The following is a 27031-nucleotide window of genomic DNA, read 5'->3' as shown; positions in this document are numbered from 1 at the left end:
AGGTCGTTTCTTTTACAACATAGGGTGGTGGTGAAAAGTACAGACTCTGAAACCCACCTGCCTGGGTTTGCATCCCAGCCCTGTAACTTGTGAGCTGTGTGACTGTGAGCAAGTGTTCTAACCTCTCTGTACAGCAATTTACACATATCTAAAGAAGCAATGATAATTGCATTTCCTTGAAAGGTTCTTATGAGGAGTACATGAATTAATAGAATATGTTTCGACCAGCGTTTATCTTGTTGGAAGCACTATGTGTTTATCATTATTATTTGTCATTGTAGTCTTCTTTATGTAATTTGTGTACATGGATTGTCTGGAGAATGACTACTTGTGCTTCAAAGTGAGAAGTTATGCTAATTCTCCGAGTGTGCCAGAAATTCATCTCTGCGGAGTGCCACTTTGTCAATATGAAGCAATACAAGCCAGGTGGGCCTGCAGGGTGGGGCTTCCTTAACCAGTTTACATTCAGTGAGGATTGCTCCACGGGAATAAACTGCCTCCCCTTGTTCACTTGGCTGGGAGCTATTCCACCTGCTGTTGCTTTTGTAGGTTCTAGTGCACTTTCTTTCCGGGTGATTTCTTTCCGGCAACAGAACCATTCTAAACCCCAGTAAGCGACAGGTGGGTCACTATACATGAATGTGCATCCTGTTATTAATTCATTCAGCACGGTTTTACTGAGCACCTACTAAATGGCAGGCATTCTTCTAGACAACACACAACCTCCTCGACGCATAGTAAGTGAAAGGGTGGCAGTGATGATGTAAGTACTCAGGGAAGGCATCTTTGAAAAGCTGGTATTTTGAGCAGAGATTTAAAGGAGCTGGGGGACCAGCCATGTGACTATCAGGAGGAAGAATATTCTAGGCAAATGAATGAATGAGTGTGAAGGTGTGTAATTTCTGGAATAGTTCGATGAGCAGGAAAGTAGTCATTTGGCTGGAGCAGAATAAATGGGGGGGGGCTGGGGCAAAAATAGGATATGAGGTCAGAGAGGTCACCATAAGGCAAAGGCAAATTATGTTGGGTTTTCTAGACCATTTTAAGGTCTTTAGCTTTTCTCTTAATGAAATGTGAAGCCACTATAAGGTTTTAAACAAAGGAATGATGTAAGTAACTTGAGTTTCAAAAAAGGATCATTCAGAGTTATGATCCGGACATGAGGGCATAGATTTGTTTCTCTCTGCACCTCCACGCTAAGTACAACTATAAATCCTGCAAGTAATGCAAGCAGCGAACAGCGCAGACCTCTGAAAGTGGCTAAGAGAAAGGCAAACTAATTTGTCGTCAGGACGAGAGGAACAGAGCAGCGGCAGGGTGTCTTATGTTCCCCCCGCCAAACAAGAAACCACCCAGGCCCAGCATTCCATGACCTCTGGCCTAGAAACAGAAGGTGGCCTTCGAATTTCATGGATCTAATGGAGGCCCTTCCACCATCACCAGGACAGCCCGGCTCCACTGGCAAGGGGGATCAACTGGGATCTCAGCTAACAATAAGTGGCCAGGAAAAGTGCTCTCCTTCCTCATCAGGCCTGAAACCAAGAGACAAAACCTGGGGACGGCTGGGTGGCCCTGGCAAAAGGGAGCCTACCACAAGCAACCTGGTCCCGGAAACCGTTGGTTCCCATAAACCTGAGACTTCCCTCCCTGACCCAGAGACACTGGGGCCTGGGACTGAAGAAACCCCATCTGTTCTCTCAGGTACAAGGACCTGTGGGAGCCCCAGCAGTATCAGATGCAGCAAACAGACCCAAATAACACAGTAAGGGCTCTGAAAATTAAACTACCGTTGGAACCACAGCCCGCAAAAGGACACCAGGACTCATATGACAAACTAAGCAGTGTGATTGCTTGCTAACATACAAGACCTAAATAGGATTCAGTCTTCTAAAATAGTAGACAAAACGTCCAGGATACAATTGAAAATTGCCCATTATACCAAGAACCAGGGAAATCACAGTTTGAGTGAGAAAAGACAATCTATTGATGCCAACATTGGGATAAATCAGATGTTGGAATTACCTGACAAGGATTTTAAAGTAACCATCATAAAAATAACTTCAGTAATCAAATGAAAATGCTTTTGAAACAAATGCATAAATAGAAAACCTCAGCAAAGAAAAAGAAGTTTAAAAAAAAAGAACCAAATGGAAATGATAAAAGTGATAAAATGCAATGGCCAAAAAATACATATTTTAATAATAGTCACATACATATATTGTAATAGCCAGAGCAACCATTATGAAAACTATATAGACATCCACTTAAAGTAAAGATGGAATCCTAAAGTGGAAAGTAACCACCAAGAAAGCAAGAAAAGGAAAATAAAGGAGAAGGAACCAGAGTAAACAAACAGAAAACAAGTAATAAGATGGCAGAGTCAAGCTCTAACATAGGAATAATTACCTTAAAGATAATAGAACAGACCCATATAAATATGCCCAACTGATTTTTGACAAAGGTGTAAAGTCAGTTTAATTGGGGGAAAGATAATCTTTTAACAAATGATGCTGGAGAAATTGGACATCATTGGCAATAAATAAGTAAATAAATAAAATAAAATGAAACTCTACCTAAACCTCACACTTTATAAAAAAAAATGAACATAAATGGGTAATGGACATAAATGTAAAACATAAAACTATACAACTTTTAGCAAAAATAAAAACACAGGAAAATCTTTGGATCTAGAACCAAGCAAAGAGTTTTTCCACTTGACACCAAAACATAATACATAAAAAGAAAAGTTGAGTCTCATTGGAATTAAAATCCTGTACTCTGAAAAACTCTGAGAAGAGGATGAGAAGACAAGCTATAGACTGGGAGAAAGTATTTGCATACCACATATGTGACAAAAGACTTATATTTAGAATACACAAAGAACTTTAAACTCACTAGTTGAAAAACAAAACTAAGTAATCCGATTAGAAAATGGGCAAAAGACATATGCAGACAATCCACCCAAGAGGATATACAGATGGCACATAAGCATATGAAAAGATGTTCAACATCATTAGCCATTAGGGAAATGTAAATTAAAATCCCAGTAAGATATCACTGCATACCTATCAGAATGGCTGAGTTGAAAATAGTGACATTACCAAATGCTAGCAAGGATGTGGAATCTGGATCCCTCCTGGATCACTGGGAATGTGAAATGGTACAGAACTCTGGAATAGAGTTTGACAGTTTCTCATAAAACTTACCATGTAGCTGTCATGTGATATGGCAATGTCTTGAGCATTTACTCCAGAAAAATGAAAATGTAGGCTCACACAAAAATCCTGTACACAAATGTCCAGCTTTATTCACAGTAGCCAAAAAACTGAAAACAACCCAGATGTCCTTCAGTGGGTAAAGGATTAAAAAAATGGTGGTATATCCATATCATGGAATGATCCTCAACAATAAAAAAGAATGAACTATTAGTACACTCAAAAACCTAGATAATCTACAGTATGCCAAGTAAAAAAAGCCAATCCTAAAGGATTATATACTGTATAATTCCATTTATATAAGCATTTTGAAATGATAAAATTATAGAAATGGGTAACATTTGTGTTTGTAGGTATTTGTCCTGGATATAGGGAGAGAGGGAGTTTAGTGTGGTTATAAAAGGGTAACCTAAGGAATCTTTGTGGTGATGATATTGTTCTGTGTCTTCACTGTGGTGGTAGATACATGAACCTACACATGATAAAACTGTATAGAATTAAATGCACACACACATACACACATACCTATATACATACATAAATGGATACAAGTAAAACTGGGGAAAGCTGAATGAGATCCCTGGATAGTATCAATGTCAATATCCTGGTTGTGATACTTGTACTATATTTTGCAAGATATTACCATTTGAGGAAACTAGGATCTCTCTGTATTATTTCTATAATTATCTCAATAAAAATTTCAATGAAATAACAGGACCACCCAAATTAGCACCTGAGGATTCTTAGTAATATCCTTAATCCCAGGATATTACTAATATCTCTAAACAAAAATGATAGAGTCTCCCTTTAAAGAAGGTTTTTCATAATGTGATATTATCACTATTCCTTTCTCAACAATCAGTATCATGTTCATACGAAAATAACTCATGGCATATCAGTAAGTGTTAGTTGTTAAATTAAAATAATTTTGCACAAATGTGCAAATGACAGATTTAACTCTTTGGGGGGGATGTTTACATTTTAGAAAAAGAATCATGTTGGGGCACCTGGGTGGCGCAGTCGGTTGAGCGCCTGACTCTCAGTTTCAGCTCAGGTTGTGATCTCAGGGTCCTGAGGTCCAGCTCTGCGCTGCTCTGTGTTCAGTGCGGAGTCTTCTTGAGACTTTGTTTCCCTTTCCCTCTACCCCTCCCCCATGTGTGCGTGCGCTTTCTCTATCTCTCATAAATAAATATTTAATAAAGAAAAAGAAAAAGAATGATGTTAATCCAAATAAATACGATTGCTGAGAGATGATTCTGTACAGTATGGCTTTATGGTTTGTGTTCCTACTCTGGGCTGCTACCCACTTGTATAAAATTAGCAATGCCAACCTCTGCTTATGAAGAGTGCCATGCAGTGCCCATGTATTACTATTATTATCTTTTTTATGATTATGAGTTTATTTTATCCCTAATAAGAAGATGAGTTCAGGATAAAATTTTGGGCAAGTACAAAGTGCTATGTATATACATATTCCCAGGACAATATCAGAAACTATGTGGTTTGGTTGAATTTGGAAATAGAGGTTAAATATTAGGCCCAAAGTGAGAAATACAGGGGTGTATGATATACTTTCTGAAATCCAAAGTCCAGCTTGTTAAAAAAAAAAGTTTATTTATCAATTCTCCTTTTTATTGCAAATGAAGTAGCTTATTGAGGTAGCTCACAGAATATATGGTATCCAGGAAAACAATAAATGAGGCTGTAAGTCTCTTAACTGGTGATATGGGATTGATTGAATCATGATACTTGCAAGCATTGTAGCACCAAAACTCATGCTATAGGTGAATCCTTAGTGCCATAGAAAAATGTTTATGATCAATTAAATTTGAAAAAAGGACATTAATTTTGAATTTTGTATACATACCAATAATATGTAAGTGTGTGTGTGTATAAAAACAAGAAAAAGAAAAGACTAGAAGAAACTAGTCAGTTTGGGCTGCTATAACAAGAATCCCATAGGCTTAAACACAAGCATTTTTTTCTTACAGTTCTGGATGCTGGGAGTCTGAAATCAGGGTGCTAGCATGGTTGGGTTATTGGTGAATGCTCTCTTCCTTGGTTTATGGCTGTCTTCTTGTGTCCTTATATGGCAGAGGAAGAAAGGGTAAATAAGCAAGGTCTCTCCTGTCTCTTTTTATAAGGCTCCACCCTCATGACCTAGTTACCCTCCAAACGCCCCATTTCCGAATACCATCCTATTAGTGATTAAGGTTTCCATATGTGAATTTGGGGGGAGGGGACACAATCAATCCATAACAATATATCAGAAGGTTAGCAGTGCTTTGCTCTGGGTGCTCGTAGGAACATGGGTGAAATTTGTTTTCTTTCTTATGCCATTCTGTATATTCAGATTTTTTTGTCATGACTTTATATTATTTTTGTAGCCGGAAAATAAATGTAATTTTCATTAGTAAATGTTCATTTTTAAGGAAGAAATAAGTTAGAGCAAAGGGAAAATGAGGCTATGAGAAAAAAGATGACACCAGAGGTAGAGCATTGAAAGGCTTGCCTAATTATTCAAAGAGAGTTACAGTTTGGCTCTGAGTTTCCTATCAGCACATATGAAGATTCTCAGTGTTGATTAGAGAAAACAGACCTGCTGTTCAGAAGTCTCCTGGCTACCAGAGCTCCTAATATAGCTGCCATTGATACTGACACTTAAGAGATTTCTCCAATGTGTCCTTAGTGTCCCTGTATAGAAGACCATGCCATGTCTTCTTTTAGTGAGTGATGACCACACTGACATCTCGATAAGACATAAAAGCAATAGCATTCACAGAGTTTGCCTCATATTATTCTGAGCCATAGGTCAAAAGCTATACAGTACTAGCAATTCTGGGGGAAATAAACCATGTGAGCCTGGTGTGCAGTAGATATACTGTTGCATGTCTGGTGTGGAGGACTAGTGGCCCCAGGTTTTCGCTTCCTGCTATCTATGCCTCTTTGTAATTTCACTCTGTGGATCTTCCCATCAGAAGGTGGACTATTTCCTTACCCTTCGGATTCAGGCTGACATTGTGACTTTCTTTGTCCAATAGGATGTTATAAGTGATGATGTATGTTACCTGAGCCTAGACCCGAAGAGGTCTTTTGTGCTTCTGCTTCATCCTCTGTCAAGAGAACAAGCTTAAGCTAGCCTGATAGAAGATGAAAGACCACATGGAGCAGAGATGAGTCATGCTAGACCATCCCACTTTCCCTTGACTTGATAGTTGACCAGATGTGCATGAAAGAGACAAGCCCAGTTCAGCAGAGGCTGGTCCAGATCAGCAGATCCATTGTTCAGAACCATATGCTCATCAGCAAAGTTAAATATTTAGTACATGCCATTGAAGTTTTGTAGTTGTTTGTTACACAGCATTATTGTGGTGACAGATAACAAATATATCTCGCTTCATCCATTGTAGAGAAGGATATGAACTATATAGCCTTTAGGGTTCCAGTCCTCATTCTTCATTAAACTAGATATGTGACTTTTAGTAAATATTTTAAGCCTCCCTGAGCAGCCTATGTAAAATGGAAAAAACAAAACAAAACACAAATGATTTTTTGTCTAACTCAAAATTGCTAGATAGAAATGAAATATTTTTAAAAGCATTTAGTAGCTGTGAAGTACAATTCAAGTTCAGGTTGTTTAAAACTCTCCTCTCTACAATAATATACCATGTTTAAATTTTTTCCAATCCAATTGAATCTTTAGGTAACTACATAAAACAAACATATAAAGAACTTTTTGAGGCCATGCCAATCAGTGTTAAATTAATCCAGGCATGTTTTGATAGCCCAGTATCAAAGTTGAAATTAATTACAGAAGAGAACTTTTTAGTTTTTGTAAACATGACTTACAGACGGGGCCTTTAAATAAAATAAAGCAAAACAAGCTTTGACTTATTCAAAGCGACTCTTTAATGCAGAATGTCAGATATGACTGTCAATCGCCAGGCACATCAGGGTGTGAACACGTAACACCCTTGAAGTAAAATTTGCATGCTCTAATCGGGTAATGGTATGTGCAAAGAGGTAATTAATTATAAATTGGCCCTATTTAAATACATTTGCACCTTTTGTTTCACAGCCCACAGATCCTTGTATGATTTTAAAATATAGGAAAGAATTTCTCAAATTGAGTCTCATCAACATTCAGAGTTGTTTTATTTGCAGCCACAGAGATAAAAGTTGACTCTTGATATCTTTAACTAGTTTATTATTAGAATAACCCCAAATAATACTCTTTTGCCTTTATCTTTCCAAGAAGGAAAACAGTTTTCTTGGCTTGACTGTAAATTGTATTCTTTGCATATATTATCTTTTTTTTTTTAAGATTTCATTTTTTTAAATTGTTTATTTGGATAGAGAGCAAGAGTGAGAGAGAGAGAGCACAAGCAGGGGGAGAGGGAGAGGGAGAGGGAGAAGAAGGCTCTCCGCTGAGCAGGGAGCCCAATGCGGGGCTCCATCCCAGGACCCTGGATCATGACCTGAGCTGAAGGCAGGCACTTAAGCAACTGAGCCCCCAGGCACCCCTGCATATATTATCTTGAAAATTCTGAATATTTCTAGTTTTAAAATAATGTCTTTCTTTGTAATAATGATACATAATCATTATAGAATTTGAGGTAATAAAGAGATTATAAATGAATAAAATTAAAATTATCCAGATACTTTCACCTAGAAACACACACTGTTAACTTTTAAAGACTATAATTTCAGATACCAGTCTATGCATCTGTCCATATAGAAAGATAATGCATAAATATGAATACTTTTGGAACAACTGTAACATATCATGCATACTAATTCAATGAACATTTTAGATTTAATTTTACTTGAAATTAAGCATAAAAAAATAAACTGAGTATATTCTGAAAAGCTGAACTCCAGATAACAGTTTCACTACAGGATATGTTGTTGCTAAAGGATCCCTCCAAAGTTAAGAAAAAAATAGTGATTATAAAAAATTTGAAGTTCAAGTCATTAATTATGTAACTAAAATTTTGCCCTTTAACTATATTTAATTCTTGCTCTGAAAGATGAAGAAGTTAGATTATGCATGCTTTCTTCTCACTTTACTATCTCATCCCCTAAATGCATTAGTTATAATATTATTTTTGTGTTTTTAAGGCTTCTACCATGCCATGATACTCTGTGGTAATAATTCCTGAAATTCTTTAAAACTAATTCCATCAGAAAATCAACAATCCAACTAAAATGGGAAATGTATTGTGCTTAGTTATAAAAAGGGAAACCCAAACCCATTTATAATAGTAGAAATGCATATTATAACCACACTGAGTTTCCATTTATTACCTATCAGTTTGTCAAGCATCTAAAAGTCTGCCAACATCTTCTAAACGTGAGGTTGTGGGGAAATAGGCCTTATCAGGCATTGCTGGGAAAAGGACAATTAAGCATCACTCTTATGGAGGGCTATTTAGTAATATCTACCAGAATTATAAATGCATTTTATCTTTTGACTCAGTAATTTCTCTTCTGGGTATTTATCTTTTTATGTACATCTGTACATGCACAAAATGATATATGTACAAGGTTATTTATTTCAGAGTTGCTTGTAAAAGCCTACCTTGGAAACAACTTGAGTATCCATCAACAGGGGACTGGTTGAATAAATTACAGGACATTGCTACAATGAAATACTTCGCAGCTAAGCTGAAGCAGGGGAAAAGGAGGGGAAGGAAGAATACATCTTTCTATTGATGTAGAAAGATCTCTAAATATGCTGATCAGTAAAATATTTATGTCCAGAAAATGTATAATAAAGGAAATTAGTAAGAATATCCTTGTTTGTATTTGCATATAGACAAATATATATGACATTAATGAAAATGTTTATCTGGTATAGCTGGAAGAGAGGGGACACTAGTAGATTCTAGTTCTTTGAATTATTTTATTAATCAGTGACCATTACTTATTACAAAAAGAGAATTAAAGCATTAATTAAATGGATTCCATTTTCAACAGTACTTATTTTGTCTCAGACTCTCCATTTGTGACTTCTTTAATTTGATTCACTTTTTGGTTATTGGGTTAGCTGGGTTTTGTCCTCCAGCTAATTTAAAAGGAGGATTTGCAAGTATTCTAAGTCCTAAATTGCTGCATGAATGAGAATATCTGTCTATCACAATTTTGTCTGTGAATCCTTACTTGAAAAACCTTTAAAATCCTTTTGTTTCATGTCGTTCTGCCATAACGTGCCATTCCACTTTCTTCTGGAATAGGATTATGACATTTGCATCAAAATGAAGGTTTTTTTTCCTCCCCTCTACTTTTCTTTTTTGTTGTTGTAGTTTTAGTGATATTTTTTAACATGCAGGTGGTGGCTTTCAGAGATGAGCAGGCTCAGCCTTCACTGCATCCTTCCAAGGCTTATACTGGGCCTCTTTGTATTTGTGTATTTGTTCTTGGATGACCTCATCTACTCCTGGCATGTGGACTGTCACCTAGTCTCAGTCTATAATCCTGATCATGCCAAACCTATTTCCCGGTTGCCTGCTGTACATCTCCACTTTGCTGCCCTGCAAACTTTCCAAACTCAACAACCCACAATCAACTCATGATTCTTCATGATCTATCCTTCCTTTATGATCCATGACACTCATCCCTCTCTTAGTTTACCACACTATTTTCCTTCTCCTTCCCAAATTAAAATCTTTGGAGTCATATATCCTTTTAACTCCCCTTTACCCCAAACATCCAACTAGCCATCATGTCTTTTGTGTGTATCTAAAATGCCAGACTCTGGTCCCTCCTTCCTAATTGGGTCCACAGGTTCCTCTTCATAATTAATAGATTTAATTAAATTAATTATTTAATTTGATCCATTTTTTGATCAGCTGGATTTTATCATCCAGCTAATTTTAAAGGAGGGTTCATGAGTGTTCCATTTCCTAAAATGATTAGAGTGGAATGGATGGGGCCTGCCACTCTATTTTCTAGAAAAAGTAAAAATCTGTAATGATGGATGCAGCCAGAGTAGTGGCAATTTTTCTATCTCTTCTTGTCACATTGGTACTATGAATGATAATATTTTATGATGGGAAAGTTCCAGAGACTAGAGCCAGCAATGCCTAATGCCCATACAGTAATACAGAAAGTCTCAAAAGTAGGTAACTAGATCAGTAAATGTATAGGACTGTTACACATTTTATAGTGGTGGTGGTGTATGTGTGTGTGTACTTACAGATATGATAAAGGCTTACATAATTGATCACTGCCTCAGTAAGTTATTTTTGTAACAAACCACCATAGAATCTCTGTGGCAGAAAACAGTGATCAATATTTCCAGCCATCTGCCTGTGTGTTCACTGTGGTTTGGCTAATATAGGCTTGGCTCAGGCTGGTTTTACTTCGAGCTTTGTTCTAAGCCTTGCCTGTTCCTGTAGATTGGGCTCTAGTCTTCTCAACATGTGTTCTTTGTGTGTCCCAGCCTTAGGAGCCAACAGCCATCTAGAAGAGGCTCTTTTTGGGGTGATGGAAAAGGTGATAGAAAGCAAGACCAACCACACAAGTACCTTTGAAGTCTTTGCTTATGTCATGTTCACTAATATTCCTCTGGCCAGAACAAGTTACATGGCTAAGCCCAACATCAAAGGGTCTAGTGGGAGGAACTGCAAAAGGAAGTAGACACAGGGAGGGGTGAAGTCCTGGGAACAACGATGCAATCTAACACAATTGTAATGATAGCTTTCCATAAAAAGAAAACAAATATAAAAATACCTGGGCCCTCTTGTGTATGAATGCCTTTCAAATTGTATGGTTAATCTCATTAGGAGGGGAGATGCATTTTCCTGCTAATATTAAATTGGAAACTAACAGAAGGGTAATGTGAATTTCTAAACAAAAGGAGATTTATGGCATTATTGCATGCTAATCTTCTGATAAGAGTAGCCACCCACTTATAAATAACTTTCACAGTTCTTTTGGAAGCTTCCTGGGAATTGTCCATTTTCATTCACATTTGTAATCTCTGACCTATTCCAAGAGTGCAGTATAGTGTGATGTATTTTATTTTTAGAACTAGTCTTAACCCTGTTAGTATCTTATAAAATGAACTGGTCAAACATTAACCCATAAATGTTGAATATATCAGGAAAAGGATACCCAAGAGGTGAATTAGTAATTCTTAAGTATTGTGTAGTTGACTGCTAAAATTAGTATAGTTTGTGCTATTGTGATTGGTAATTAAAATATCTTGTAAATGTTTCAGAGGAGAACTGTGTAAAGCAAATGATTTAAAAATTAAAATGAGAAGTGTCCCAATGGGTGAGTAGTTGTAATATTTAAAAATGATGTTACCTAAATGAACAAGATATATGTTTTCTTTTATCAGTATTAAGAGAATTATAATTGCCTATGTAGATGCAAGACATTTCTATTTTAATTTTACATAGAAGCAAAGGTATGGAAAGATAAAGAAAAGCAAAGATAAAGGAAAGACAAGGAAAATGGGTCTCTATTACTTCTATATCAGAAACATCGGCAGGGATACTTTCATCCAATCATAGGAAATACAATGAACTTGTGGTTGAATGTGCTAGAAAGTTTTATCAAATTGTAAAATTTGTCAAAACTGCAATACATTATCATCGATATCTTAAGAAACATGGATATGATAATGAATTTAATTTTCAGTCACTCAGATTTTCTACAGTTGTATTATTCATGGTGAAATTCATTCAACAAATTTATCTGTTTCAACTTGGTAGGATTCAGGAACTGACAACTTCCCACTTCTTTGATATTTGTCATCCTCACATTCCCTTAGAAACCTCAATACTCAACCATTTACCATGCTTTAAGGGAATGTTTCACTAGGAAAAAAAATTTGCACAAGTGTGGAAAAGAAGAAAAATAGAATTTTTACAGAATATCAAAGAAAAAGTCATGATGTGAACACTGCATAGTATGTTCCTAGCGTATCTTGAATTAATAGTGAACATGTGGTTTCACTGATTTTCTTTCCCCCATATACTGATATATAAATATATGAGAAACTTGGATTCCATATCAAGCACTAAAGTCAGAGTTCTTATGTAACATACCATCTTTGAAAAACTGAATTCTGAATGACAGGTGGTTCCAATACCCGCCTGTTATTAAGTGTGGTTTGTGTTCCCCATTTTGTTCTAGCACACATTCTTAATCCCCTTTTTGTGAAACTTGATTAATCATTAAACAGGTTGGAGTGTACAAACCACCTGAAATTCTCAGATAAGTAGTTTCTTAACATCTCTTTTTGTTATTTGCTGTTAAAAAAAGTTAGCATTATTTTCCTCGATTATGTGAAATTGCTCCCTTTGCACATTCTTTTGAAACAAATTGTTTCTAAGTACCAATACGGTGATTTTGAAGTTTGAAACGTCTTAAACTTTCCCATCATGGACAAGTTATGTTTTGTAGTTGGTGAGATCAATACCCGCATGCAGCTCCGTGTTTATGGTGGCACAACAAAATGAAGATTTCAGATAATTATCTTGATAGTCAGGCCTCCAGGTCTGTTGGCTGCTGTGTTTACAGGGCAAAGCAAGCTGGACGCTGGGCTGTCTATGGGCAGCCTGTTAAGTACATAATGCTCCCATTGCTTTCTATTCTCAGCACCCAAGTCACTTGCTGGGTGTAAGTTGGGTATTTAAGGGTGAGCATTAACTCTCGTGGGTCACCAGGGAACCATTTAATAAGTAACTAAGGGCCCGGAGATGTTCATGTATTTCTGTAAATGCCCCGGTTTTGTTACGGGTGCAGTTCATTGAAGGTCATTCCACAGTTTCAAATATTTAATGTCCTTTCCCAAGTGAGTGACCCAGGTCTGGTAGACAAGAGGGCTGATAGGTTATTTGTAGCTAGCTGGTCCGTAGTAAGCTAATCAAGTTCATAATGATTATATTCTGGCAAGGAAAAGCTAATCGGCAGATATAATAGGGGTTCAGAGAGGCTAAAATAAATCTGAGAGATAATAAAAACAACCTCATTAGACAAGAGTGTATATATGCGTAGTTTTGTGAATATTTCTTTGCTAACTTTTTATTTTGATATATTTTAAACTTAAAGAAAATTTTCAAGATTAAAACAAGGTACAGCTTTCCATCCTTTACACATATTTGCTGATTATTTATCATTTTCCCCACTTCTTTCATCTTTCTGTCTATCTACCAAGCTATTGATCCACATAAAATGTTTTTTCCTGAACCATTTGGGGGTAAGGTGTAGTCATGATGCCCTTTGACCCTTAAATAATTCAGTGTATATATTCAAAGGACAAGGACTTTTTAAAACATAAACACAGGGCATAATCATCGAAATCAGGACATTTAATAATGATATATACATTACTATAATAATGATACATAATACTACTACATGACTATGGATATTTTCTTTTTCTTTTCTTTTCTTTTTTGATAAATTATATGGAGAGAAACAAGAAAATGAAAATGAATGACTTCAGTTCCAAAATACCATCACATTAGTTGCCCTGGGGTAGATTGTTATGCTAAATTCCAGTTATAAAGTTGCTAGATGATCCAAATGCCAATTAGATGAGGGTCACTTATTCAATAAGTCCTGTGCGTATTTTAGTCATTCGAAGGTTTCTTTTTTTTTTCCCCAATGACTTACCAAGGAGATGATTATGGGCACTTATTCAAACCCAACTTTCACATTGCATTTGTAAAGCACATTTGAATTAAAAATGCCAGGAAGGTTGACTTTGACCTTAATATTCAGCCATAACTCCCTCTCTTTGGAGATGAATATTCAGGTGAACTTCATTGCTCCTTGAACTTGATCACCTTCATATTGGATTTCCAGTTTTAAGTATAGAATTTAGTACAAATATAATTAAGATATAATACAAGGCAGATAAAATCCATCTAAAAAGAAGAGAACTGTTAATTTAACAACATACCTTGCAGGAGAGTCAGTGTAATGATATAAGTAATACGAACAGGCATGCTATTTGGATGTCAGATTTTTTTTGAAGTCATCAATTTGTTCAGATGTTCTAATGTAGCACTATTATAGTAATAATTAAGAAGGTTAAATCCTTCTTTGTGAAGATGTTAGATGCCTGTCTATTAGAATCATCTGTTCACACTTGACTAGCTCATGTTCATTTTTACAGTCTTTGTTTCAAGAAATTATATTAAGCCAGATGGACTTCTAATGCCTTTGAAGCCAAGTCAAAGAACATAAGGCTGAACTGTAGACTGGTAAGTTGTGAGGTGAAAATGAACACTGAAGAATAACATAAAGGGCAGGTGGAGCCAGTTGGATCACTTGGTAGGTCAGACATATGGGAGAAGAGCCCTCCTTCAGCTATGTGTGCTGAGGATTGGAACATCTAAGCCTCTTGGATGGCATCGGGAGTTTTTAAGAAATAAATACAATGTCACTTGCACCATCAAGTCAGTTACAGAGCCCTAACCTGAAGCCAAGCATAGAGGCAGGACTGTACTTCCGTAATTTACAGCAGTGGCACCAGAGTAGGTACCTAAGGATTCAGGGGATGAGGAGAGTATCTTTTAGACAAATACAGAAGACATAGGAGGAATGGGATATGTATAAAGGTGGAAAGAGAACATTCTAAGAAATGGTATAAATGAAATTATGTAACTACAAAGAAACAGGCAACTGCTGAGTTGTGGCCACATGCATTGGGACCTGGGGGCTAATGTGTGTGACAAGGGTCTCCAGTTTGCTGCCACTTCTCATGAAAATAGGATGCATGCTAAGGAAATGGTGTCTAACATCCCGTTAGTAGAGCAAGCTGTCCCTGATAGGTGGATGCCTTTCAAATATCCAATTACATCTATAACTGTGTAAGACATTTGATCATGTACTTCTTATGATAATGAAGTCCAGTCTGGAAATCTCTGCCTTTGCATGTAGAATTTATGGCATAAATAATAGGACACAATGAGAGGCTGACAAAGAACCTCCAGAATAGAGAAGACTGTTTATGTGACACACATTTTGCAAGAGAGACTCTGGGAAAACAGGCATGTTCACATGTTGCTGGGAGTGGTGTAAATGATTATGACAGCCATGGAGAGCAACTTGGCCATGTCTATCAAAATTACAAATTTGCCCTTTGTCCTGCAGTCCAGCTTCTATATATTTTTCTTACAGAGTCACTTATTCACAATGAGGAAGAATTTATGTGCATTGTTTGTTAACAGAAAAAGATCAAAACCCAAATCAAATGTTTGAAAATGGGAACCAATCAAATAAACCCTGGTAGATCCAGCCATGGAATACTATGCAGCTGTATAAGAAAAATAAAAAAGAAGAAGAATGAAGATATACTCTGTGTACTGATTTGGAGATAAGTTCTGAAAGGAAAACAAGGATAATCTCATTTGCATGTGTTTGCATGAAGAAACTAGAAGGAGATATATAAAAAAAAAAAGGAATAAAAATGTTGTATGGTGGGTGGAAACCGGCAGATGGAGTCAGGGGTGGATGTAAAAGTCTTCACCGTGTAAACCTTTTTATACTTAAAAAATGTTTTGATCTGTGTTCATGTACTAGTTAGTGAAAGAAATTAAAAAGAGAATTATTGCATTCAAATATGCAGAGACTGCTAATTTTTCACCCCAACACCTATCCTAATTGTTATGATTTTAAACTGAAACACTGTCCTCTAGGCCTTAAATAATTTTTTCCTGCTTCCCTTGCAGCTAGGTATGGCTCTAAGACCAGTGAGATAGTGTGAGATATCTTGGTACTTATACATGAATCTATTCAGGTGTGAGGGCCTTTCTACCCTGCTTTCTTCTTCCTAAATATGGAGTTGATGTCCAGAGCCCCAGTAGACATCTTGGCCAATGAAATGACCTTGATAATTGAAAACCATTTATAAGAGAGCAGCGGAGAAAGATAGAAACATGAATTCCTGAACACTATGGAGCTAACATAGAGGTTTCTTCTTGGTTTCTCTTATGTGAAAAGCAAGCAAACAAACGAAGCTCTTAGCTTGTGTGCACCACCCTTACTTTGATTTTTATGTTGTTGATTATACTTTGGAATCAAATCCAGTATTTACCCCCAGTGTAGGAAAATGGTGTCTTCCTTATTTAAGACCGTTTCCTTTGTGAATTTTGCTAGGGCATTCTAAGCCTCTGACCTTGTTTCAAATCTAGTCCCTCTTTGGGTTGGTACAACATGGCTGTGATAAGTATTTCTGAAGAATTATGAGATATGAGTGTTATCTGTCACTGTGTTTTGCAGTCCTAAGTGCCAATGTTGGAAAGATTCCTGTATATGCATCATGTCACTTTTCTTTTTAATGTAGACACACAGCTGAATTTTTAATATTTAATAAGCAGTTAAAATAATCATACTTGCTATGTCAAAATAAATATTCAGATTTTCAATCACGGACTTAAGGATGTGAAAATACATCGAATTTAAGAAAGATACATGTCTGTTTTATTGCTATACCTATAATTCAGGCAAAAAAATGTGTGATGAGAAAGGGAAAAGGACATGGAGACATGGAGACATTTATTTTTCAGATTCATGGGATATTTGCTGAAGTGGGAAAGGCTGATGTATTTTCAGCCAAGACATCTGGTAATAAATAAACTATATCCACTGTGTAAATATTAACCTTTTTTTTTTTTCAAAAGGATTTGATAGCGGGGTGCCTAGCTAGCTCAGTCGGTAGCACTTGCGGCTTTTGATCCTGGGGTTGTGAGTTCAAGCCCCACATTGGGGAGATTACTTAAAATGAAAACAAAAGAAAACAACCTCCTAAAAGATTTGATAGCAAAAAGATATTGTTATTTCATTGCTAGAAGACTCACATTTTTTCACATTAGAAGGGGAAGGGAATTTCATCAGTGGTCACATGATACTATCTGTCTAAACCAACTCTTGCTCACTGAAGTAATATACTAACCCCACTAAAGAGTAGAGTTAATAGAAGAAGCAGATAATTTCAACTGGTGTTTCATAATATCTAATTTTTTTTAGACCTGGGATGGCTTCTTCAGGGTACCTTATACTGAATCTAATTTGCATACCCAATTTAGCAGTCTCTTTTTCTGCTTTAACTAGAAAAAATATTCTAAAACACATTTTACATAATTATTCTACTTATGGAGATGGGCTTTCCCACATGCTATTAAGTAGAAAATCTTTCAGGAAAGCAAAGAAGAAACTATGCAAAAAGAAAATATTTTTTTGAAAGAAGCTTGGAAGATATGGCAATAATTCATGTTATTCAAGATAAAGCTCCTTCTCTTCATAACACAACAATTTATACAGATAGAGGTGATATGTCCTTTATACTAAATATAGTCTTTATTCATTCATTTCTGTATTCATCATGCTGAAAATATTTATTGATCATCTACTTTGTACCAGATGTCATAGAGCTTTGTAAAGGAGTCTTACAATGAATGAATTCTTCAGTAAATGTTGGTGACTATCAGTTGAGATAGATCAATTATCAATTGAGCTATGGAGGGGGGAGTAGGCCATTCTGCAAGAGTATATGACAAAGGGGGCATGTGGGTGTCTCAATGGGTTAAGTGTCTGCCTTTGGCTCAGGTCCATGATCCCAGGGTTCTGGGATCGAGCCCCGCATCGGGCTCCCTGCTCCACATGAAGCCTGCTTCTCCCTCTCCCACTCCCCCTGCTTGTGTTCCCTCTCTCGCTGTCTCTCTCTCTGTGAAATAAATAAATAAAATCTTTTAAAAAAAAGTGTATGACAAAGGAATATGCCTCAAGCTGTGGTCTTGGAGTACACGGAGCTAGTGGGGGCTGAGGTCTAGGTAAATTGTGGGTGCAGGTGGGGTGTGTACCTCATATTCTAGGTGAGTTCTGTAGAGTTTTGCAACATGGAGGAGCATTATCTCTGTCACCTGTAGAACTTTACAAGGTGAGGCCAATGTAGGTGGAGCTTGGATAGCTAAAGGAGGAAACAGGGGAGATAAAGGGGAAGTGGGAGGCGGGGTGGGCAAGGCCATTTAAGGCCTTAAGGATGTCTTTATTCTGCAGTCGATGGGAATCCATGGAAAGATTTTGGAGAGACAGCAAGTAAGAGAGAGAAAGGCCACAACAGAATGGATGTCAAAAACTAGTAGAGGGAATAGACATAGGTGGGAGGGTAGGGGTGGTGGTGAATTAAGGTGGTGGCAGAGGAGAGGGAATAAAACTACATATTTGAGAAAAAATTAGGAGAATAAAACTGATAGGAACAGATCACGTATATTTTGATCATTAGCAGATTGGAAAACTATATTAACCTTTTTTTTGAAGTAATTTAGACCTATGTAAAAGTTGCAAAATAGTACAGAGTGTTCCCGTATACATCTCATTCAACTTCCCATATTGTTAACAGGACACCAACTATTTTTTTTTTTTTTTTTAGAGAGAGAGAGAATGTGTGTCAGTGAGGGGAGAAGCAGAGGGAGAGGGAGAGAGAGAATCTTAAGCAGGCTCCCTGCCCAGTGTGGAGTCTGCCTGTGGCTCTATCTCATGACCCTGAGATCTTGATCTGAGCTGAAATCAAGAGTCAGATGCTTAAATGACTGAGTCACCCAGGCGCCCCAGGACATCAACTATCCTTTTCATTCTAATAATTTTTCTGAAGATTCTCTTGGATTTTCCATGTAGAAAAGTAATAAATATGTAATATGTACATAATTACATTTTTCTTTCCAAATACTTTTATCATTACTTAATTTATTATTCATTCAATTCTTTCATTCATTTATCTTCTTGGATCACCTAGGGCCTCTGGTACAATACTGAATAAATTTTCCCTGATCTTAAAGGGCTGAGTATTTTCCCTGATCTTAAAGGGCTGCTTCTTATGTTCTACTCTTGAGTATGATGTCTGTCTCAAATATGGAGAAGATACTCCTTTAATAAGTTAAGTTCTCTTCTAGATCTGATTTATTAAGGGCTTTAGAACAATCATAAATAGGTGTTAAGTTTTGTCAAATGACTTCTCTGCATATACTGAAATGAGCTTTTCTCTTCTCATATGTTAGGATAAACCCTACTAGCTCATTGTGGCAATCTGCTTGCTAGTATTTTATTTTGCTTCTATCTTCACAAGTGAGACAGATCTAGGATTATTTTTTCTTGTATTTTCCATGTTCAATATCAAGATAATATAGCTTCATAAAATAAGTTGGAGTAATTGTCTTGTTTTTTATTAGTTATTTAATTTTTGTTATGTTCTCAAATCTTTTCAGTTATTTACCTTTGTCCCTTTCTTATGTGTTATTAAGAAAAGGGTTCTTTCATGAGAGACTATGGACTCTGAGAAACAAACTAAGGGTTCTAGAGGGGAGGGGGTGGGAGGATGGGTTAACCCAGTGATGGGTATTAAAGAGGGCATGTATTGCATGGAGCACTGGGCGTTATGCACAAACAATGAATCATGGATCACTACATCAAAAACTAATGATGTAATGTATGGTGATTAACATAACATAATAAAATTAAATTAAAAAAATAAAAGATTAAAAAAAGAAAAGGTTTTTTTGTCAACATTATAAAAATACCCACCTACTTTTCTTATATTTTAGATATTGTATTTTATTCTGTTAGCCTTTAAATCTTGAGTAGATAACTAAGGGTTTGCTCCTCCATATATGTGACCAACATAGGGCTATGCAATTCTTATTTTAAAACCAGAGAAAAATTTCCAAAGCTGTTTTTAGCAGGAGCTTCAAATATATTTTTCATGGTACCAGCTGGGATGCCCAAGAGAATTGCTATAGGTTTCAGGCTTAAAATAAATCCAAGTATCTACCTAATTCAACAATGATTCTGTGCTTAATGCAGAAGTAAGCCTTAGTCTCAAAATATAACTAGACAAGAAAATTTAATTCAGGAATCTATCCAATTCATATAGACTATTACTCAGCCAGAGCTGAAGATTTACTTTAGCAAGGAGTTGGAATTCCTTAGCATACAGAAGCAAGGTCAATCTCTGGAAAAAAAATGTGATGTTCTGCACCTGTGGAGCAAAATTTGACATTTTCAGTCAATGACATGATTTTAGATTAATGCCAAATGAACTTAAAGGAAAATAACGTTTAAAAAAATGAGCAGATACATGAAGAATACAGTTTACCTACAGTATGAATGAAGAAGTGTACAGTTTTTACCTATGATGGGTGTTGTAGGTCCTTGATTCTTGACTATATTTAGTACCTGCATTAGAATGAGTTTCCAACATGGCTAATCTTAATATTAATTTTTTTTCCCTCAGCCAGTATATTCAGGAAGTCAGTATTTTTGGATGTTGTTGCTGTCTTCTTGGCATTTGCCTACTTTTTTTTAATGGTTGTTAATGTCAATATTATACTTTTAGGAGCTTCAGCCATTGTATGTATTGTGTGTGCATGTATATGCTTACCCTTAGTACACAGTCTGTTTCTATAATGATATCTATGTCTGTGGGTATTTATAACAGATATGCAGACATTCAAATGCTGAAGCCATTCAAATATTTGTTGGGCTAGATAATTCTGATATCACACATGGGAGGTTGCTTGTTTTTCTGCTTAATTCACTGACATGTATTGACAGTACCTTGTGTACTAAGCAATGCATTGTATTCTGGGTTTTCAAACACAATGAAAATGTCATAACAGAAACAGGGGACTGTGTACAATGATCACAGTAGATAATATAATGATTGATATTCTATATCACGAATAAGGTGCTGAGAGAGCACAGGGGAGGAATCAATCTGTTTTGCAGAGGTTTGGGGTGGATGTGGGAACAGAGATGAGGGACACACAGAGAAAGTAGAATTTGGTCTAGTCCTTGAAGGGAGGTTTATTTCAGGTAGAAGGGGGCCAAAGCACTGAATCAAGGGTGCACTTTGCTTCTTTTGAGAATGGCAAATAACGTAGGATGTGTGTGGCGCAGTGAATATGATTATGGAGCAGGAAAGGTTACGCTGGATGGGCATATCTATCGTTCTTATATAGATTCATCTGGCAGTTGTATGGAGTATCATTTGCAATCTGGAGAAAGTAAATAAAGATCACTACAGAGCTGAGAATGCACTTTGGAGTCTGAACAATGGTAGTGGTGATAGGAATATAGAAGAAACATGACAGAGATAAACTGGGTGAAAAATTCAATGTGGAGAAGAAGGAGGAGAAAGAAGCAAAGATGATGGGGAGGGGTCGCCTTTGAGTTACTAGGAGGAAGGTGATGTCCTAAATGGCATGGAGAATTAGAAAGGAGAAATTGTTTTGTTTTATTTTATTGTAAAATTATTTCTAGTGTGATGAAAAGTGTTGAAAAGAAAAAGACTGTGAATTTTGTTTTGAACTTATGGGGCTCAGGAGTCTGCCTAACTACTTAGGTGGAGATGTCAGCATGCAATGAGGAAGATGAGTCTGCAGCTTGGAAATAGTGAGAAGTGTGTATCACCAGGATATGGGTGATAGGTGATGATTGTAGAGAAGAGAGAGGATGAGCGTGTCCAGAGAGAGATGCAGCCCTTGCTGAAGGACAGTTAGTGAGATATGGGATTAAGTTAGAGAATATTCTCTTGAAAATTGAAGGGCAAGCGTTTCTAAAAGGAATAGCCAATAAGATCATAGATGGGAGTTGTTTAATAGATTCCCTAACTTCATTGCGTTTCCATTGGTATGACCTTGAAGCAAGTTCCACACAGTCTTCGAGAACTCCCTTGCAGGAGTCAGCCCCAGTTTCCACAGTGAGTAACTTGCTCATTAAAACACCCCTCATTGCCTCTTGCCTTCCCTGTTTCCCTTCTCAACTCCCCTGCCCGGGGTCACCTCAGGACAAACTACTCACAATCCCATTTCTGAATCAGGGTCCACTTCTGGGAGTAAACAAACCTGAGACAAAATGGAAGTTTGCTTCATTCTTTCTAAAAAAATGAAAGCCTGGAATGGATTAGAAGGAAAATAAACTGTGGAAAGAGAGCTTGGTTGAGATAGGATAGGGAAGCAATTGTGTAAGTAGTAGTCAGAAGAACTGAGGAGGATGAGAGGTTCTCTATCCCCTGAGCCATGAGGGAAGAGATTGGAATGAATAAAGTTTGAGGTGTGATCATTTTTGATCATTCATCTTATCATTTCCCACAGAAGGAGACAGAGTTGTTTATTGAGCACAGCTCTGGGATAGTACATTCATTCCAACTGTTCATTCAACAAATATTTATAAAGCACATACTCTCCTATATGTCATACACTTGTGATTTTCTGTCTTAAAAGATAAGGTTCCCTTCCATCACTTTTTTCCTTTCCTTGTCACTTATTTGACAACACTGGTTGTTTCTACTTTGTTGACATAGACCTCAGTTAATCTTACTCTGCTTTGCCATTTATTATAATAAGTTATTCTAGAAATATGTTTTGAATTTAAATTGACCAACTATATTGAAGTTGCCTTAAATTCTTTGTGGTAAAATCCATTGATTATAATAATCAGGAAAGACAAGGTAAAAAATTATTTAAGTCAATTTAATAATGTTGCCATGAAATATAGCAGGAATATAGAAGGTAATTAATTTTCTAAAATGTGCTGAAATAGAGCAAAATGATTTTTTTTCTTGTCTCTCTTATCTGACAATCATGTTCTTTTCTGGCTTTAACTTAATTAGTATGCACATAATACATTTATATATTTAAAAGTCTTATTGATATACTACCTATGAAGTAGTCTTGCCAAAACAAATCCCAAAACCTGACATTTATTTATTTATTTTTAAGATTTATTTATTTTAGAGGTGGGGGAGAGGGAGAAGGAGGAATCGGACTCCCCACTGAGCGCAGAGCCCCACTTGGGGGGGCAGGAGGAGCAGGGTGGGGGGTCTCAATCTCAGGGCCCAGAGATCATGACCTGAGCTGAAAGCAAGAATGGGCCCCAAAACCTGACATTTATGAAACACCTAAGTCCAGCTAGGGATTTATTGGAAATACTTAGAAGAGATATATGTGACTAGTTTATGGGAAGTTAAAAAAAGAATTGTGACATTTATGAGAAACTTTGAACTTTGAATATTTGATATTATTTAGGAATCACTTCTAATTTTAAGGTGTTTTTGTTATAGTCAAAGAAAGAATCCGCACCTTTAGAGATGCATTCTGAATTATTTACTGATACAATTATATGATATTAGGACTTAATTAAAATAGAATAGAGGAGTGGGGGAAGAGGGTGGTCTATGGATAGGGCGGATGGTTTGTGAAGGTGGTTTATGGCTCTGGGGTGTTTTTTATACTAGTGTGTTTACTTTCATGTATGTTAAAAATTATCCATGATGAAAACATCAAAATTAAATTAATAATATATGGCACAATATAAAAATAATTATAAATTATATATAAATTAATGATACATTTAATGTATGAACAGAACATGGTTTATGTTTCTATTAAAATGTTTTAGTATATAATACTGTGAATTCTTAAATTCATCTATTTAATAGATATAAGGTTAAGCAAGTTCAAGAATCAATTAAAATCATCCTGTAATAACTTTCATTGCAAATCCAGCTTTGAAGCTTTGACCTTTGCTTGCAGAAGAAAAGAATATGAAAAGGACACATTTGTCCATGTCCTCTCCCTTACTCGTGATTTGTACAGATGTTAGCACAGTAGGGTTTTTTTTTAAAGCTAAGATTCTTCCAGTGTTATTCACCTTTTTTTCCATTTTCCTTTTATCCTTCTTTATATTTTAGTCATTAATATATATTGACAGAATTTTGAATATGATGTCTGTGCCTTACATACTGTTCCTCCATTAAATTTGCTTAGTTTCAGGACTGTAGGATTCAGTAAAATGAGGCAGGGATGATGGGTCGTTTAATAATAGAGTATAAAGGAATTGTCACCATTGTTACATTTTTAAAGGAAATGTCCTTAGTCTGACTTGGAAATCATTAAAGTCTCTTGTATAAGAATTTGGTAAAATTAATAAAATTCATTTTTGGTATTACATGTAGATTTTGCTTCTTCCTGAAATAATACAAACTACACAATAAATAATACTTTGTACTGTATCTTAGCTAACAGCTGAGTTTTTAATTATTTTCATTCCTAGGAATAGTAAATCTTAAAATGATTTAAATTACCCATTTAGCATAAATGGTAAATCTTTAAAAAAAAGAATTATCAGAATTGCTATGCTGCATCATATAAATATATCCCAAGAAAATATTTCAAAAGAAGAAAAAAAGTAAACATGCACAATGGTCACTGTAGTATTTTCTTTTCTTTTCTTCTTTTTTTTTTTTTAAGTAGGCTCCACACCCAGCATGGAGCCCAATGTGGGGCTTGAACTCAGGACATTGAGATCAAGACCTGAGCTGAGAACAAGAATTGGACCCTTAACCAACTGTGCCATCAAGGCGTCCCACTGTAGTATTTTCAAGACTAAAAGTATTAGACACGATTGAATGATAACAAGTTGCAAAAAGTAAAAGTAAATAATGGTATTTCAGCAAAATGAATTATTGAACTACCATGAGAAATATTTAAAAAATGAAGCAATTTGGAAATATTTAGATATAAAATTAGGAAAATACAAGCAGAATAGAAAATTATACTTTCACTCTGGTAATAAATACATAAAATATGTTAGTTTATAGATAAAGACTGAAAGAGGATAGTAAAAAATGAAGCCACCTGTTGCATTATAATGGTGATATTAGTGGTGATCTATTTTTTCTTTAAAATTCCCTTCTGTTGTTATAATGATATTTATAAAATATAAAATAATGAAGAAAAAATTATTTCTGCCATAGAAGGCTCTAATTATATTGAAAATAAAGTCCTGAAGGGAAGAAAATGGAAGATTAATTTCAAGTTAACCCTAAGAAATGCAGTGAATACATTGTAATGAACTGCCACATTTTTTAAAATCTCATCTGTATTATAAGAGATAATGTGGGGCATCTCATGGTTCTGTCCTTCTTAAGCAGACAAAAATGGCACAGTAAATCCTGCATCCTAATGAATCATTGCATCACTAAGAAGATGGGGTTGATCCATTTTGCTCTCAGTGATGACCTGGTGTCCAGCACAATGCCTGGCCCTAGGTAGGCACTGAAGAAACACTTACTGGATTGATGGAAGGGATGCTGTTGTGTCCCGTTAGCTCATAATCAGTGCTTCCCAGAAGCAGTATTTTCTTTGACACTTTACTTCTCTTTAATAGAATTCCTTTTTCAACAACTCCCTTCCTCCCCCAACTTTAGAATTATAGATAAATATTTTCTTGTGCTAACACTGTTGTGATTTTCCTATATTCTTTTAAAAAATTTTTAATTCCAGTATATTTAACATAGAGCATTTCAGGAGTACATTATAATGATGCAGCAATTCCATACATTACCCAGTGCTACTCATGACAAGTGTCCTTTCAATCCCCATCACCTATTTTCCCTATCCTCCCTCCCACCTCCCTTCTGATAACCATCCATTTGTTCTCTGTATTTAAGAGTCTGTTTCTTGTTTTGCTTCTCTCTCTTATTTATCTCCTTTTCTCCTTTGTTTTGTTTCTTAAATTCCACATACAAGTGAAATCATATGGTACTTGTCTTTCTCTGACTGACCTGTTTCACTTAGCATTATACTCTCTAGCTCTGCCCATGTTGTTGCAAATGGCAAGATTTCATTCTTTTTTTATAGCTGAGTAATATTCTCCATTTCTTTATTGTAATTTTCCTATATTCTTTTTTTGAAGATTTTATTTTTGGGGGCTTCTGTGTGGCTTATTGGTTTAGCGTCTGCTTTTAGCTCAGGTCATGATCTCAGGGTCCTGGGATTGAGCCCCATGGTTGGCTTGGGGCTCAGCGGGGTGTCTGCTTCTCCCTCTCCCTTTGCCCCTCCCTCTGCTCATGCTCTCTCTCAAATAAATAAAATCTTAAAAAATATATTTTATTTTTAAGTAATCTCTACATCCAACATGGAGCTTGAAGTCACAACCCCAAGAACAAGAGTCACATGCTCCCCCAACTGAGCCATCCAGGAACCTCAAATTTTCCTATATTCTTGAGGGGTATTTGCATGCTGGTGGAAGGAGGAGGTGTGGGAGGGAGTTGGCTTTTTTGTTAGGGGTTATTGTACTGGAAGAGAGTCTTGGAACGTCTGGATGTTTGTTTCCCATTGTTAGGATGCCAAAGAGGAGACAGGTATGGAGTCAAACTGTAGGTCACTGTTTTCTTTTTCTCTTTTTTTCTGATACACTGATACTAATGATTTATTCCATAGACTTACTTAAAGAAGTTCTTGGAACGTGAGATCAGAAGGCAAGATCATGTAACTGGATGAGGTGCTTCTTTAGCTAATACCTTTTTACTCCACAGTTAAAATTAGATACTCTGGAAAACTGGCTGCTTTTTAAAAGGAGACTGTGGACATAATCTTCGATAAGCACAGGCAATGGAAGAGAAAGGGAAGAGTGGTCATTTTTTTATATATTTGGTGCTTGGTTCATTCTATCACTGGGATGTTGTTGTTGTATTACCCGCAATCTTTTTTATGTAGTGCATTTTTTAATGCTAATTCAAGAGTTTAACAGGCATTATCTTACTAAACTCACAGAAGTCTCTGATTTTGTTGTATAGATGTCATGTGGAATGCTCTTGGAATATAAAAACAGGGTCTATGTTCCAAGGAGTTTATATGTACCTCTTGATACCCATGTTGTATAGATACCAAAAAGGAGGAAATTTGGAAATCAAATGAGAAGTGAGGACTAACACACTGCTTTTCATTTATTTTAAGAGATTATTGAAAATAATGTAATAAACTGTGAGAATACTGTTTCAGAGAAGTGAGTAT

General features: G+C 36.1%; 1 protein-coding gene and 1 long non-coding RNA gene across 8 annotated transcripts in view; both read left to right on the top strand.

Moving 5' to 3' along the window:
* The window catches only part of PLCB1 (phospholipase C beta 1), a 683394-nt gene that overhangs the window by 36839 nt on the left and 619524 nt on the right, over positions 1-27031 (top strand). The window lies entirely within an intron of this gene.
* LOC123851560 (uncharacterized) lies at positions 10053-21056 on the top strand. Its single transcript, XR_006792637.3, has 2 exons — positions 10053-14440; positions 15360-21056. It is a non-coding gene; the product is annotated as an uncharacterized LOC123851560 (long non-coding RNA).

Source organism: Mirounga angustirostris, unplaced genomic scaffold (genome assembly GCF_029215605.1).
Source record: "Mirounga angustirostris isolate CCGP_5_RB_7025 unplaced genomic scaffold, mMirAng1.0.hap1 SCAF_10, whole genome shotgun sequence".
In the NCBI taxonomy this organism is placed as follows: Eukaryota; Metazoa; Chordata; class Mammalia; order Carnivora; family Phocidae; genus Mirounga; species Mirounga angustirostris.
Note: the sequence above shows the minus strand (reverse complement) of the source record. Positions and strands in the feature narration are given on the sequence as shown.